The sequence below is a fragment of the Girardinichthys multiradiatus genome, chromosome 15, assembly GCF_021462225.1.
Source record: "Girardinichthys multiradiatus isolate DD_20200921_A chromosome 15, DD_fGirMul_XY1, whole genome shotgun sequence".
Classification (NCBI taxonomy): domain Eukaryota; kingdom Metazoa; phylum Chordata; class Actinopteri; order Cyprinodontiformes; family Goodeidae; genus Girardinichthys; species Girardinichthys multiradiatus.
Genome location: NC_061808.1, coordinates 16,498,591 through 16,512,469, shown reverse-complemented (window position 1 = coordinate 16,512,469; position 13,879 = coordinate 16,498,591). Strand labels below are relative to the sequence as shown.

Here is a 13,879-nt window from a genome sequence, read left to right as displayed (position 1 = left end):
TACTGTTGTGGAGAAGTTTAAAGCCCGATTTGGATAAAAAAAGATTTCCCAAGCTTTAAACATCCCAAGGAGCACTGTGAAATGGAAGGAGTATCAGACCACTGCAAATCTACCAAGACCCGGCCGTCCCTCTAAACTTTAATCTCGAACAAGGAGAAGACATGATCAGAGATGCAGCCAAGAGGCCCATGATCACTCTGGATGAACTGCAGAGATCTACAGCTGAGGTGGGAGAGTCTGTCCATAGGACAACAATCAGTCGTACACTGCACAAATCTGGCCTTTATGGAGGAGTGGCAAGAAGAAAGCCATTTCTCAAAGATATCCATAAAAAGTCTCGTATAAAGTTTACCACAAGCCACCTGGGAGACACACCAAACATGTGGAAGAAGGTCCTCTGGTCAGATGAAACCAAAATCGAACTGTTTGACCACAATGCAAAACGATATGTTTGGCGTAAAAGCAACACAACACATCACCCTGAACACACCATCCCCACTGTCAAACATGGTGGTGGCAGCATCATGGTTTGGGCCTGCTTTTCGTCAGCAGGGACAGGGAAGATGGTCAAAATTGATGGGAAGATGGATGGAGCCAAATACAGGACCATTCTGGAAGAAAACCTGTTGGAGTCTGCAAGAGACCTGAGACTGGGACGGAGATTTATCTTCCAACAAGACAATGATCCAAAACATAAAGCCAAATCTACAATGGAATGGTTCACAAATAAATGTATCTAGGTGTTGGAATGGCCAAGTCAAAGTCCAGACCTGAATCCAATCGAGAATCTGTGAAAAGAGCTGAAGACTGCTGTTTACGAACGCTCTCCATCCAACCTCACTGAGCTCGAGCTGTTTTACAAGGAAGAATGGGCCAGAATTTCAGTCTCTCGATGTGCAAAACTGATAGAGACAAACCCCAAGTGACTTGCAGCTGTAATTGCAGCAAAGGGTGGCGCTACAAAGTATTAATGCAAGGGGGCTGAATAATATTGCACGCCCCACTTTTCAGTTTTTTATTTGTTAAAAAAGTTTGACACATCCACAAAATTTCATTCCACTTTACGATTGTGTCCCACTTCTTCTTGATTCTTCACAAAAAATTAGAATTTTATATCTTTGTTTGAAGCCTGAAATGTGGCAAGAGGTTGAAAAGTTCAAGAGGGCCGAATACTTTCGCAAGGCACTGTATATATATATATATATATATATATATATATATATATATATATATATATATATATATATATATATATATATATACAGGAAATTATTTATATTTATATTCAAAATTCTGAATATATGGAATGAAGGTCTGAATATATTGAATGAACCTTGAATATATGGATTGAAAGTCTGAATATATGGAATGAAAGTCTGAATATATGGAATGAAAGTCGGACTGGCCTCGATGACTTATGGGTAATGTGGTTCAAAATATGCATAGTTGTCTGTAAGAGTGTTTTCGTGTGCTTTTCACACTTCATCGGCAGTGGCTCAAGCACTGTTCCAACCCTAAGTACACATCAAACAAAGTACTCTAAAAGAGTACTTTCATCCATTTTATTGAAGATCCATCCTTCTAAAATTTCTATGTGACCAGTCAGTTCATCAACAATGGGCAACCTTAGAAGTATGTTCTGGGGTTTTGGGAGCGGTACAGCTTAGTTCACAAGCCGGTCAGCCTGCAAAGCTGAGCTAAACTAAGTGGAGTTGGAATAGGATCTCACCTCTCATCCCTGCCTTATCTTGGATAGGCACGCTGTCATTTCTGCTACCTGTTTTCAGTTTGTGGCCGCTGAAAGTGAGATAGTACGCATTTTTAGGAATAAGGTGAATAACTGCAAGTACCAAATTATAAAATGTATGATTTTCTTCCTGATTTTTTAAATAATTTTACTCAATTTACATATTTCATTTGTCACATTATCCTCCCAACATTTTTGGCATCTTCACCCTCATGTCTTGATATTGTCTACTCCCCTTCTTCCTCATGTTCTTCATTTAATTATTTGCTGATGTTTTGACATCCAAGATATCAATTCCCCGTACTTGCTGACTGTATCTGTAAAGTTTTTACTAAAAATATGTTTCCTACATTTGTGCTATATATGTGAAATGAGCGTACCAGATGGTAATAATAGAAAAATGTGTGTGTTCATAAGTGTTTAGTAGTGCCAAGTGCAGTGTGTGGGATTTGGTTGGCATTACATTTTTGCTTTGTATTATGTTAACCCTTGCAGCAAGAAGGTCCTGGTTTCGATTTCAGCCTGGGGTCTTTCTACATGGAGTTTGTATGTTCTCCCTGTGCATGTGTGGGTGCTTTCCGGGTACTCCGGCTTCCTCCCACAGTCCAAACACATGACTGTTATGTTAATTTGTCTCTCTAAATTCTCTTTAGGTGTGAGTGTGTGTGTGCATGGTTGTTTGTTTGTCCTGTCTGTCTCTGTGTTGCCCTGCAGTGGACTGGTGACCTGTCCAGGGTGTACCCTGCCTCTCGCCCGATGACTGCTGGAGATAGGCACCAGTAGACCCTCGCGACCCCAAAAAGATGAACGGGTTGGATGGATGGATGGATGGATCATGTTAACCACTTAAGATCAAAGGATTGAGGTCCAAACTCTGCTTGTGGAGATCTTAAGGCAGTTTAGAAAATTATTACATTTAATTCTTTCTCCTGACAGGTTTGTCAATTGATTTTATCCAGAACGAGACGTCTGCAAACTCACTTATCTGATTGTAGAGACTGAATTTGATTATTTTGCTTTTGGCTACAAATGTTTACAAGGTAAAAAGATGAGAGATTCAAATTTGGAAATGTGGTCTATCCTCCTGAAAAAAATCAAAAACAATTAAGAGTCCTCACAAGGTGGGTTTACAGGAAGTCAAACTTAGAGATTTTTGTTTCTGTTATGTACAAGGAACGGTTAAAGTGTTTGATCAGCACGGTATACAACATACATACATACGGTTTCTATGAATTTGACACAAAATTATTTTGGGGACATACAAAAAATTTATTTGAGTTGAGAGATTACAAAATGTGAAAATTAATTGAAAATATCAACAATTTAAGGAGAAAAACCATATATTCTATATTCTGGTTGTTGCTGTTATTCGCCACAAAACTGAAATTTAACCGCCACTAACGAGTAACGGGTAACGGGAAATGACAGCCGGCTTATCCGACATACAATATGTGAGAGGGGAAACCCCACTCCAACTGATCGGTTAGTTCAGCAGCCAAGGCGATCAGTGAACCGAGCTCTGCTATTTCGAAAACCCAGACAAAATTTCTAATTATGCTCAATGTTGATAAACTCACTGGTCAGATAACATATTAAGGTCTATTTTCTTGCTTAATACATCTGGAAAATATTTTATTTAGCGACAACATCATGATAGTATAAAAACTTGACGTTTTTGCCCTTCTCTTCTCTCTTTAGGACCACGGACCACATTACCCATAATTCCTTGATGACTTTCATTCCATATATTCAATTTCATTCCATATATTCAAGGTTCATTACATATATTCAGACTTTCATTACATATATTCAGACTTTCATTCCATACATTCAGACTTTCATTCCATATATTCAAGGTTCATTCCATATATTCAGATTTTTGAATATAAATATAAATAATTTCCTGAAAGACATGCCATAATATATATATATATATATATATACACACATATATATATATATACGCACATATATATATATATATATATATATATACACACATATATATATATATATATATATATATATATATATATATATATATATATATATATATATATATATATATATATTATTTGCAAATAAATCCAAATTTTTTTCCAAAGTGCAACTAAATCATGGGTAATTTGAATATGATGTCGTAACTCTATCCAAGTTCCAACCTCAGAGGTAAATAAAATGCAACATAAGCAGCAACCAGCACTTGATCCTGGTTCCTGGTTCCAGTGATGCAGATATCTGTTATTTCATTTATTTGTGTACTTATTTCAGTATTTTGTGTTGTTTTCAGTTCATTAAACAAGTTCATGTTTATTTGCACTGAGTACACATCATTGCGAGTGTAGGTTGTATTGTAACACAGCCAACACTGATGTTAGTGCTGTGCATTTTCCTGCCTAGATAATATCAACAATACAGTTTTAGTACAAGGTCAGCTTAAGAGGCTTAGCAAACTGTCATGTCAGCTATGGGCCGTCTGAACATGATCCGACATTCATTTCAATCTGCCACACTTTGAGATCCCAGGGATTTCTTGCAAAACATGGGGGTTTGATATGAATAATGATGAGCCTTTTCTTCACAACATCTTTTTTCACATAAAACACTAATTTATTCATCATTATTTTCCATAAAAATTTACTTACATATGCTGTCAGAGTACTCTGACTCAAGAAAGACTATAAAAGTCAACTTTTTTTTTTAAAACCAAGATTTCCTTTGGAAGAGGTAAATGTTTAATTGGGTTAAAATTAGCGCTGCTGAGACTCTGGACAGACATCTGTCATGTTGCATGCACACACACACACGCACAATGTCAGAGGGACGAGTCTTGTCATTAGGAGCGTTTGTGATTGTGCAAAGTCTAATTTGGGACACATGGCCTCTCAGTAGTGTTTTTGTTGCAAACACCGAACCAAGCAAATTCTAACCCACTCGTATGAAGCATGTACAAGAGTGTGTTTGTTTACCACACACAAGATAACAGTGTGAGGTTAAGTGATAACAGATCGTGGTGGGCAAGTGTTTTCAGGGACACTGTTGTGGGTTCCTAATTTGCTTCCACAAAGACCATTACCTATCCCAGTTTAAAGGGATAGTCCCAGACTTCATATTCAGTTCTATTAAAAGTTTAGAAACAGTAAAATCTTACGTGCAATATATAACTTCCTTGGCATCGTCATTCAGTATAATTAGTTTGTACCAGAAGTTAATAGCTAGTCCAAGAGAGGCCAAGACCAAAAGTGGACTACTTTCATCCTACCTGCAGTCCATATCTCTCATGGCACCTTAATCTATTATTAATTTAGTTTTATTGGTCCTGGGTGGCGGAAGCTAATGGCCAGGTAGAAACTCAAGTGGACTTCTAAAATCTTAAAGAACTCCAATCGCAAAAATGTCCATGGTTTATGCAAATGCTATTTCATTAATCTTTAAACCATTGATGTGCTTGTATTAGGCAGGTATTTATGCAGACATTTATTATTTAAACAAAAATGGCAGTAGAAGGAGGTGTGCCACTAATGATTTGTCTGCGTAAAACATGTACAAAAACAGAACATGCAAAGTGCCAAGTTTCTTAGTGTTACTACCTATTAGAAAAAAAGGCTGTGTAAAAATCATTAAAGTGACGTAAACCACTATAATATTTACTTTTATATTATACAGTAACACATACAAGAAATGTTTTACACTCAGAAATATCACTAGTGGCACACTACCTCCTACGTTCATTTCCCATGTAAGTAACTGTTGACTTTTCTATAAATACCCACAAAATGCAAACGTGACCACAGTTTAAAAGGTTCATAAAGTAGTATTTGCATAGACTTGTATGTCGTCTTTGAGATTGGAGTTCTTTGAAGGTGTACTTTGTCTCTGACTATCTACTAGCTTCAGCTTCTGGGACCAGCTAAACTGAATTTATAATTTAGTTTCAATGTCATCACAAAACAAAGCGATGGCTAATCGTGGAGGACAAGCAGCGAGCATAACTATGCAGACATAGCACTACTGGAGAAAACAACCATCACAAGCAGTTACTGAGTGATAAATATTGTTTATGAATGGTTCAAGAAGAAAAGTTGAAATGTATTGATAGACAATAAACATGTCAAAAAGTCACTAATGATATTCTTATGGCCTCAGATAATGGACTTGTGTCTGTACTGGCTCTGTTAGATCTCAGTGCTGCATTGGATACAGTCGATCATAATATTCTCTTAGAAAGGCTGGAATATGCTGTAGGGATCAGGGGAACAGCGCTAGGCTGGTTTAAATCTTATTTGTCTGACAGATTCCAGTTTGTTCATGTAAATGATAAATCATCTTTAAACTCCAGGGTTAATTGTGGAGTACCACAGGGTTCAGTACTTGGGCCAATTCTTTTTACTATATACAGGGGTTGGACAATGAAACTGAAACACCTGTCATTTTAGTGTGGGAGGTTTCATGGCTAAATTGGACCAGCCTGGTAGCCAGTCTTCATTGATTGCACATTGCACCAGTAAGAGCAGAGTGTGAAGGTTCAATTAGCAGGGCAAGAGCACAGTTTTGCTCAAAATATTGAAATGCACACAACATTATGGGTGACATACCAGAGTTCAAAAGAGGACAAATTGTTGGTGCACATCTTGCTGACCAAGACAGCAAGTCTTTGTGATGTATCAAGAGCCACGATATCCAGGGTAATGTCAGCATACCAGTCAGCATACCACCAAGAAGGACGAACCACATCCAACAGGACTGACTGTGGACGCAAGAGGAAGCTGTCTGAAAGGGATGTTCGGGTGCTAACCCGGATTGTATCCAAAAAACATAAATCCACGGCTGCCCAAATTCCGTCAGAATTAAATGTGCACCTCAAGTCTCCTGTTTCCACCAGAACTGTCCGTCGTGAGCTCCACAGGGTCAATATACACGGCCGGGCTGCTATAGCCAAACCTTTGGTCACTCATGCCAATGCCAAACATCGGTTTCAATGGTGCAAGGAGCACAAATCTTGGCCTGTGGACAATGTGAAACGTGTAATGTTCTCTGATGAGTCCACCTTTACTGTTTTCCCCATATCCAGGAGAGTTACGGTGTGGAGAAGCCCCAAAGAAGCGTACCACCCAGACTGTTGCATGCCCAGAGTGAAGCATGGGGGTGGATCAGTGATGGTTTGGGCTGCCATATCATGGCATTCCTTTGGCCCAATACTTGTGCTAGATGGGCGCGTCACTGCCAAGGACTACCGAACCATTCTTGAGGACCATGTGCATCCAATGGTTCAAACATTGTATCCTGAAGGCGGTGCCATGTATCAGGATGACAATGCACCAATACACACAGCAAGACTGGTGAAAGATTGGTTTGATGAACATGAAAGTGAAGCTGAACGTCTCCCATGGCCTGCACAGTCACCAGATCTAAATATTATGGAGCCACTTTGGGGTGTTTTGGAGTGAGTCAGGAAACGTTTTCCTCCACCAGTATCACGTAGTGACCTGACCACTATCCTGCAAGAAGAATGGCTTAAAATCCGCCTGACCACTGTGCAGGACTTGTATATGTCATTCCCAAGACAAATTGACGCTGTATTGACCGCAAAAGGAGGCCCTACACCATACTAATAAATTATTGTGGTCTAAAACCAAGTGTTTCAGTTTCATTGTCCAACCCCTGTAGCTCCATCATGCATCAGAGATCCGATTGTTCCATATGTTCCTAAAAGAGCACTTCGTTCTTAGACTGCAAGTTTACTGGTGGTTCCTAGAGTCTCTAGAAGTAGAATGGGAGGCAGATCCTTTAGTTATCAAGCTCCTCTCCTGTGGAACCAGCTCCTGGTTTTGGTCCGTAAGGCAGACATCCTGTCTACTTTTAAGGCTAGGCTTAAAACTTTCCTTTTTGATAAAGCTTATAGTTAGAGTGACTTAGGTTATCTTCCTTATTTTTTTACCTCCGCCTTCCTCCCTCCCTGTTGGACGGAGTAAGGGGGAGTCAGGTTTACCCTAAACCGGCTCAGTTATGGTCGAGGTGCAAACACACTCTCCATTTCTGCTACCTGTATGACCCCTTCTCTTTTCCAATGGTTATAATCAGTCTGACAGAGAGAGGTATCCCGATCCTTGCGGCTTTTAGTATAAAAATGGCCATCTGTGGGCTCTAGATGGACAAACATTGTCAGTTTATTATTTTACTTAGTGCCCCTACATGTGGCCTGTTCTGGGGTGGCCGGGCTCTGGCACTCGGTGGTTTGATCTGGCCTCCCCAGCGGCCCCGCACCATTCCGGACCCTTTGTGGGATGCCTTGAGACGACATTGTTGTAAATAAGCACTATATAAATAAATAAACTGAAATAAACTGAAACTATCTCTGTAGTTATGCTGCTATAGACATAGACTGCTGGAGGACATAATGACCACTTTCACCCTCTTCGCTACATTCTCACACTACTCTCCAATTTTGCATTATTTGCTGTTATTTCAGTTTTTAACTTTATGTTCTCTCTCTTTTCTCTTCCTAGAAGCTACACCTGGCCTGATTATGTGTCTACCTGTGACACCTTTCTGGAGAGGGGCATTGTCCGAGCTTCTGCTGGCAACAACTTAATGCTCACCTTCTACAGATGATCCACATGGTCCTGTCTTTCAGTGTTTAACCCTTTCTCTCTCCTAGACATGGCAATTGACTGAGCTTTTACTGTAACTAATTATATGTGCTCTCTTTCAGACTCTATCCTTGAAAACTGGTTCAAAGTTTATCTGTTCTTTCTTTCTAGATGAAACAACTAAAGGAGCTACATCCATTAACATTTACTTTTCCTTCCCATAGATAGTACTCCTGGATCAGTGCTTCTGTATTCTTTGTGTGTCTCTGCTCTGTTCTCTCAAACCCCCAGTCGGTTGTGGCAGATGGCCGCTCACACTTAGCCTGGTTCTGCCAGAGGTTTCTTCCTGTTAAAAGGGAATTCTTCCTCTACACTGTCACTATATGCATGCTCAGAATGAGGAATTGCTGCAAAGTCAACGCCAGTGACTGTCCACTGTCTCTATATGCTCATCCAGGAGGAGTGAATGCTGCAAGTCACTGACTGGATGCAATCTGCTGGGTTTCCTTAGACAGAAAAACTTTTTATCCAATGTGAATAAATAACTGAATCTGACTGCACTGGTCAATTGTTAGGATTAATTTGAATGTATGTACCTGACTTTGTGAAGTGCCTTGAGACAACATGTTTTGTGAATTGGCGCTACATAAATAAACTGAATTGAAAACTGAATTGAAAACTGATATGGAGAACTACTTTGGTGATGTCAGCAAAGCACCAGCAATTTGTGTCTAGGTAGGTAAATGTGCCAGTAGCCTACACAAAGGGACTATAGCTGGTATGACTGTTGATATTTTACCATTTATTTATGGATTTAAAAATCCACAACTTGAGTGTAACCCGACACTGGATAAGCCTTAATTCAAAGTAACTTTTCAACAGACCCTCACTTCAGAAGTCCTAAGCCTTCCCTTTAACTTCTTGGCTGGTGTGATTTCTGTGCAAATAACTTCCAAGACTTTGAAATTGCTTGGAAGTCGCTTTAAAATATTAAAGGATGAAACATATCAAGGAAGAAATTGCATGAACAAACAGATGTGCATGTTCAGCCCCTGATAAATTTATCAGGTCGAAGATGATTAGCACGTGTAAATCATTTCATGAAGGTTAATTGCTTTTCCGAGCATCTTGATATTTACAACACCTGTGCAACAGGGAGAACAAATCAATTAAAAAAGGTCAGTCTCTAAAATGAAACTAAACTCCCCTTGAGTTCAAGTTCACATCCTAATGCTGCGTTACTTAATTAGGCGCATTCTTCATTTGTAAAACTACATTACCTTCCTGTACCAAACATCCTGACCTTCATTAGAAAACATTCAATATCACAGAGATTACTCATTCAAAACACACTGAAGCGGATTGCCAAAACCTCCTAACTTATTGGATAATTGTAGTAAATGCTATAGGCACAAAAAACAGAACAGATATTTAACAAAACACAAATACGATCTATTCAATTGAAAGATTGCATTTGTCAGAACAGACAGAACAAATTAAATAACCCTTACCCTGTGTTTATTAAATAGCAAAAAATCCTGGATAAGCCACAAAACTCAAGTGTAATGACCTAAGTGAATTGTCAAATAAAGTCTGGGGAATCCCGTTTCTCAGCATTATGCACCACATAATCAATACCATGGCAGTTTTGTACAGCGAAGCCTTTAATCAAATACGTATTGAAGCTTTAAAGCATTTGAAGAAATCATAAAACTTTCCCTACCAGATGCAGGACCACACACATTTAGGCATGAGTCCATGATAGGCCCTGTTTAAATCTGTCACGCATACACACATTGTATTCCACTCTTCCTCTGTGTTTACCTGCAGCACATGTTGCCTTTTGTCTGTATCAAGGGAGAGGCCAGCATGCATTGCACTGAAAGAACATAATCTCTTGTGGACTGCTTGTGTTGCACAAATACTTTTATTTAGTGACCAATATGACGACCAAATAAAAAAATCCACTCATCGTTTTTGAAAATGCGTTATTATGCCAAGACATGTTTTCTTGGCTAATAATTGAGAAACCACAACTTATAGTTTCTAGCACCATATAGTTCATACAACTGACAGCCCATATACTCTTTGGTGGATTTATCATCATCAGCAAAAAGAGCATCCATGTCTGGTAGAACATCAGCACTGATCTAATGACTAGCGACAATATGTAGCTATGCAATACTCTTAACACAGAACAAAAAAATGGAAGATTGCTTTTTTATAATCGGGTGTCAGACACTGCATTAGTTTTTAAGGCAATGGATACTAATAGTTTTATCCCCTATGTGGGATAAAGCTAAAGCCACACAAGAGACACATTCTGAAGACCTGTTAAACTATGACAGACTGCAAAAAAGGAGAGATTTAACAGAATACAATTAATATAAAATTATGGTTTCTAGACAAGCTGCTGTTTATTCAACATGCGTTGACATAAAAAGGAGTGGGAACATGTACTGTGTTAAAAAATTACTGTGTTCTGAATGATTCCACACTTACCACCCCACAGCCCCTCGGACCCCTTGCGGCAAAACACATCCACTTACCTGCAAGAGAAGAAAGACAAGAAAATCAATGACTGCACACCCAATTATTTGCCAACCCAGCAACTGCTCCCTTTGTTTCCTTGTCTGGAGTCAGAGCAACACATATCCTTGGTATATATGTATCAGCAAATTGAGAGTAAATTTTTTCACTTTAGGATTTTAGATAAAGAAAATCCCAGGTTTTCAGTGAGATAAAGGGCATAATCAAGCTGAGGATGCACCTCCCTCCATCTCTTTTACTTGACCTATGTGCATTTATCAAGGACCAACAAAAAAAGGTTCTGCTTTAGTTCTACTACAAAGAAAGATCCCTTCAAAGAAGCCCCCAACCCTGACACAGCTGCTTCAATCAAAATGCCGTACATGGAGATAAACGCCCACTTGTCAAAAATAGTGATGAATAAACACAGGGACCAAATTGCAGCAAACAAAGCCAGGCTATAGACAAACTAGAGAGGAGCTGGATTAATCACCTTATCTCTGTGTATGGCAGCCCCCCCCCCCCCCAAGCAGGTAGTCTGTGACCCGGTCACACCATTAACGCCTTCTTTATCTGCCCACAGCTGCAAACACAATCAGGGGTGTGTGGCGTAACACTGGCGGCATGTGATATTTGCACAATAACGTTTAAAAAATAAATTTATGAAAATCCAGGGTTGAGTAATCAATACTTGCTTGCACTTATTTTCAGTGGGGATGCACCGATGTGAATCAGCATAACTCAACTATATCACATCTGGATCTATCTTGTAAAACTGTGAAAACTCCACCCTCAGGTGATAGACATACAATGTCACATAATGGCAGAATCTAAAAAGCTCCAACTAAGGACAGAGTTCAACATTATTTATTTCCAGAGAAAAGCAACCCTGACGGTTATTCACCAAAAACAGGCAAGATGGCAAACAGCAGCTACTGTCAGCTGATATGTGCTCATAGGAACGGAAGGCTAAAAATAGAAAGGTATCTCAAACAAAGAAATTAAGGAGAAGGACATTTCAATACCCCTTAAACTGGAGGTTTTTTTCCACACAACACTGAAGACATATTAGCAAAAAAGAAGTCAATTTATCTTGATACTTCTATGACTGTACACCAACATTCTCAACAGTTTCTGGTGACTAATAAATAACTTTGCCCCTTAGGACCCATCATTCCATTACAGAAAAAAAGCACTGAGGCAAGCTCAGTTAGTGAGTTATATTTAAACTAACGCTGATGCTAATGCAGACGAGTAAGTGTAAACAATGATTAGCCAGGTTTATTTGTGTCTGTGAGTCTGTGTGTCAGCTCCCAGCAAGCAGGAGTGTTGAACCTCAAAGCCCAGCATGTGGCCTTTGGTGTCTGACTTATCTCTGCATAGTTGATCAATATTTAACCACAGGACATGCTCTAATGAGGACGATAACGCACTGTTAGAAAGATAAAACCTTAATGTAAGGTGCTGGACCATTATCTGTTTAGCTACACTTATCACCTCATTAGTAGAGTTCAGTCCATATTTTGATAAATTTATCAACCCTCATTCTGCAGCTCCATTATCCTTTTTTCTTTTCATTTCACCTGAATTTCAAAATTTCTTCCTTTGGTTGAGATTGACATATTTCATTCATACTTCTTTTCCCTCTCAGTCCTCACTTATTGATGTAACCAGCCGTAATAGTTTTGAAGACCCTTCCCTGTAGCGATTTCACATCAATACATCTCTAGATGGCATTTGACACATGTGGAAAGGACCATGTCTGAGGCAATCCATCAGGGGGAGGATAAGCCCTGGCCCATTCCAGCAACATGTCTACTCCATCTCTTCTAATAGAGCATGTCCAGCAGACTGGTTTTAATAGACACTATTAATCAAGAGGAGACACAGGCTGTAATTTGACCAAAAAAAAAGACCCTCAAGGACATCTATGTTTTTGTGTACTACCATGCACATTCTTCCATTACTGTAAGCTGGAAAGCAGAGGGCATCCCTATAAATGTTAAGGTTAAATTTGGTGTGTTTTCCATCTATAAAAAACTTATCAATAAGAGTGTAATGACACACCGAGCTCATGAGACAAAAGTCACAGAATCACTTTGGCATTGTGTCTTCTACTCTGTCACTATGTCGTTTTTTTTTTATTCTGCACAAAAAAGCATCCACATAAGCAATTTGAAAGTGGCGGGCGTTACTTAGGTGTGATTATTAGCTGAATCTGTCAATACAGCAGGGTAACTTGAGAACCACTTCATTTCCTATTTTAAAATAGCAGTCTCAAATATAGATAATCAAGATGTCAAGCTATCCCAGGCTTGTGATAACAGCGTAAACCTCTTGGACAACGTTTGACACTTTAATAGAGAATCTCTAAAGAATTCAAACATTTCACTCAGAGCACAACTACAGTAATCCTATAGGAGGGGTGATAGTGCAGCTACATATGCAGTGAGACATAAACACAGAAATAAAAGATGAGTGCACGCCCATAAATGCAGACTGGAGTTCATGTGGCATGAAAATTATATTCCTCGGACTTGCATGGAAGCTGAGGATGTCTGTTTCCTGAAGATACCTTAGGCTTTTTCTTCGCCATCTGCTTCACTAATACCATCTCAAAATGGAGTTGACTGAGGGCCAGTTGGCAACAAATCTGACTACAACTAGACTCAGGAGATGACTGGCAGGAGAGACAAACACAGACACTGAAGCCAAACAAGTTTCCACTAAGGTGAAATCTTTTCCCTCGAAATAAAAAAAATCTAACCTGAACATCTTTTACTATTTGTGCACACATATTTCTTTGCCTCTCAATGATTTATCCACGTAAGCCTTGTATTATTTCCAGTTTATAACATCTGCCAATGGCCATATTTTTTCTATGAAGGGGATCTAAACCATTTCCCCTTTCACAAAAGCCTACAGCAGGAGACACAAGGCCATCAATTATAGAGAGGCTGATTGTGTTTCTTATGTAAGGAATAACTGAATTTGGTTGCGGGGATGAATCCGA

General features: G+C 39.2%; 1 protein-coding gene across 3 annotated transcripts in view; it reads right to left on the bottom strand.

The window, feature by feature from the left end:
- The window catches only part of sash1a (SAM and SH3 domain containing 1a), a 221,848-nt gene that overhangs the window by 144,046 nt on the left and 63,923 nt on the right, over positions 1–13,879 (bottom strand). The gene's annotated exons all lie outside the window — the stretch shown is intronic.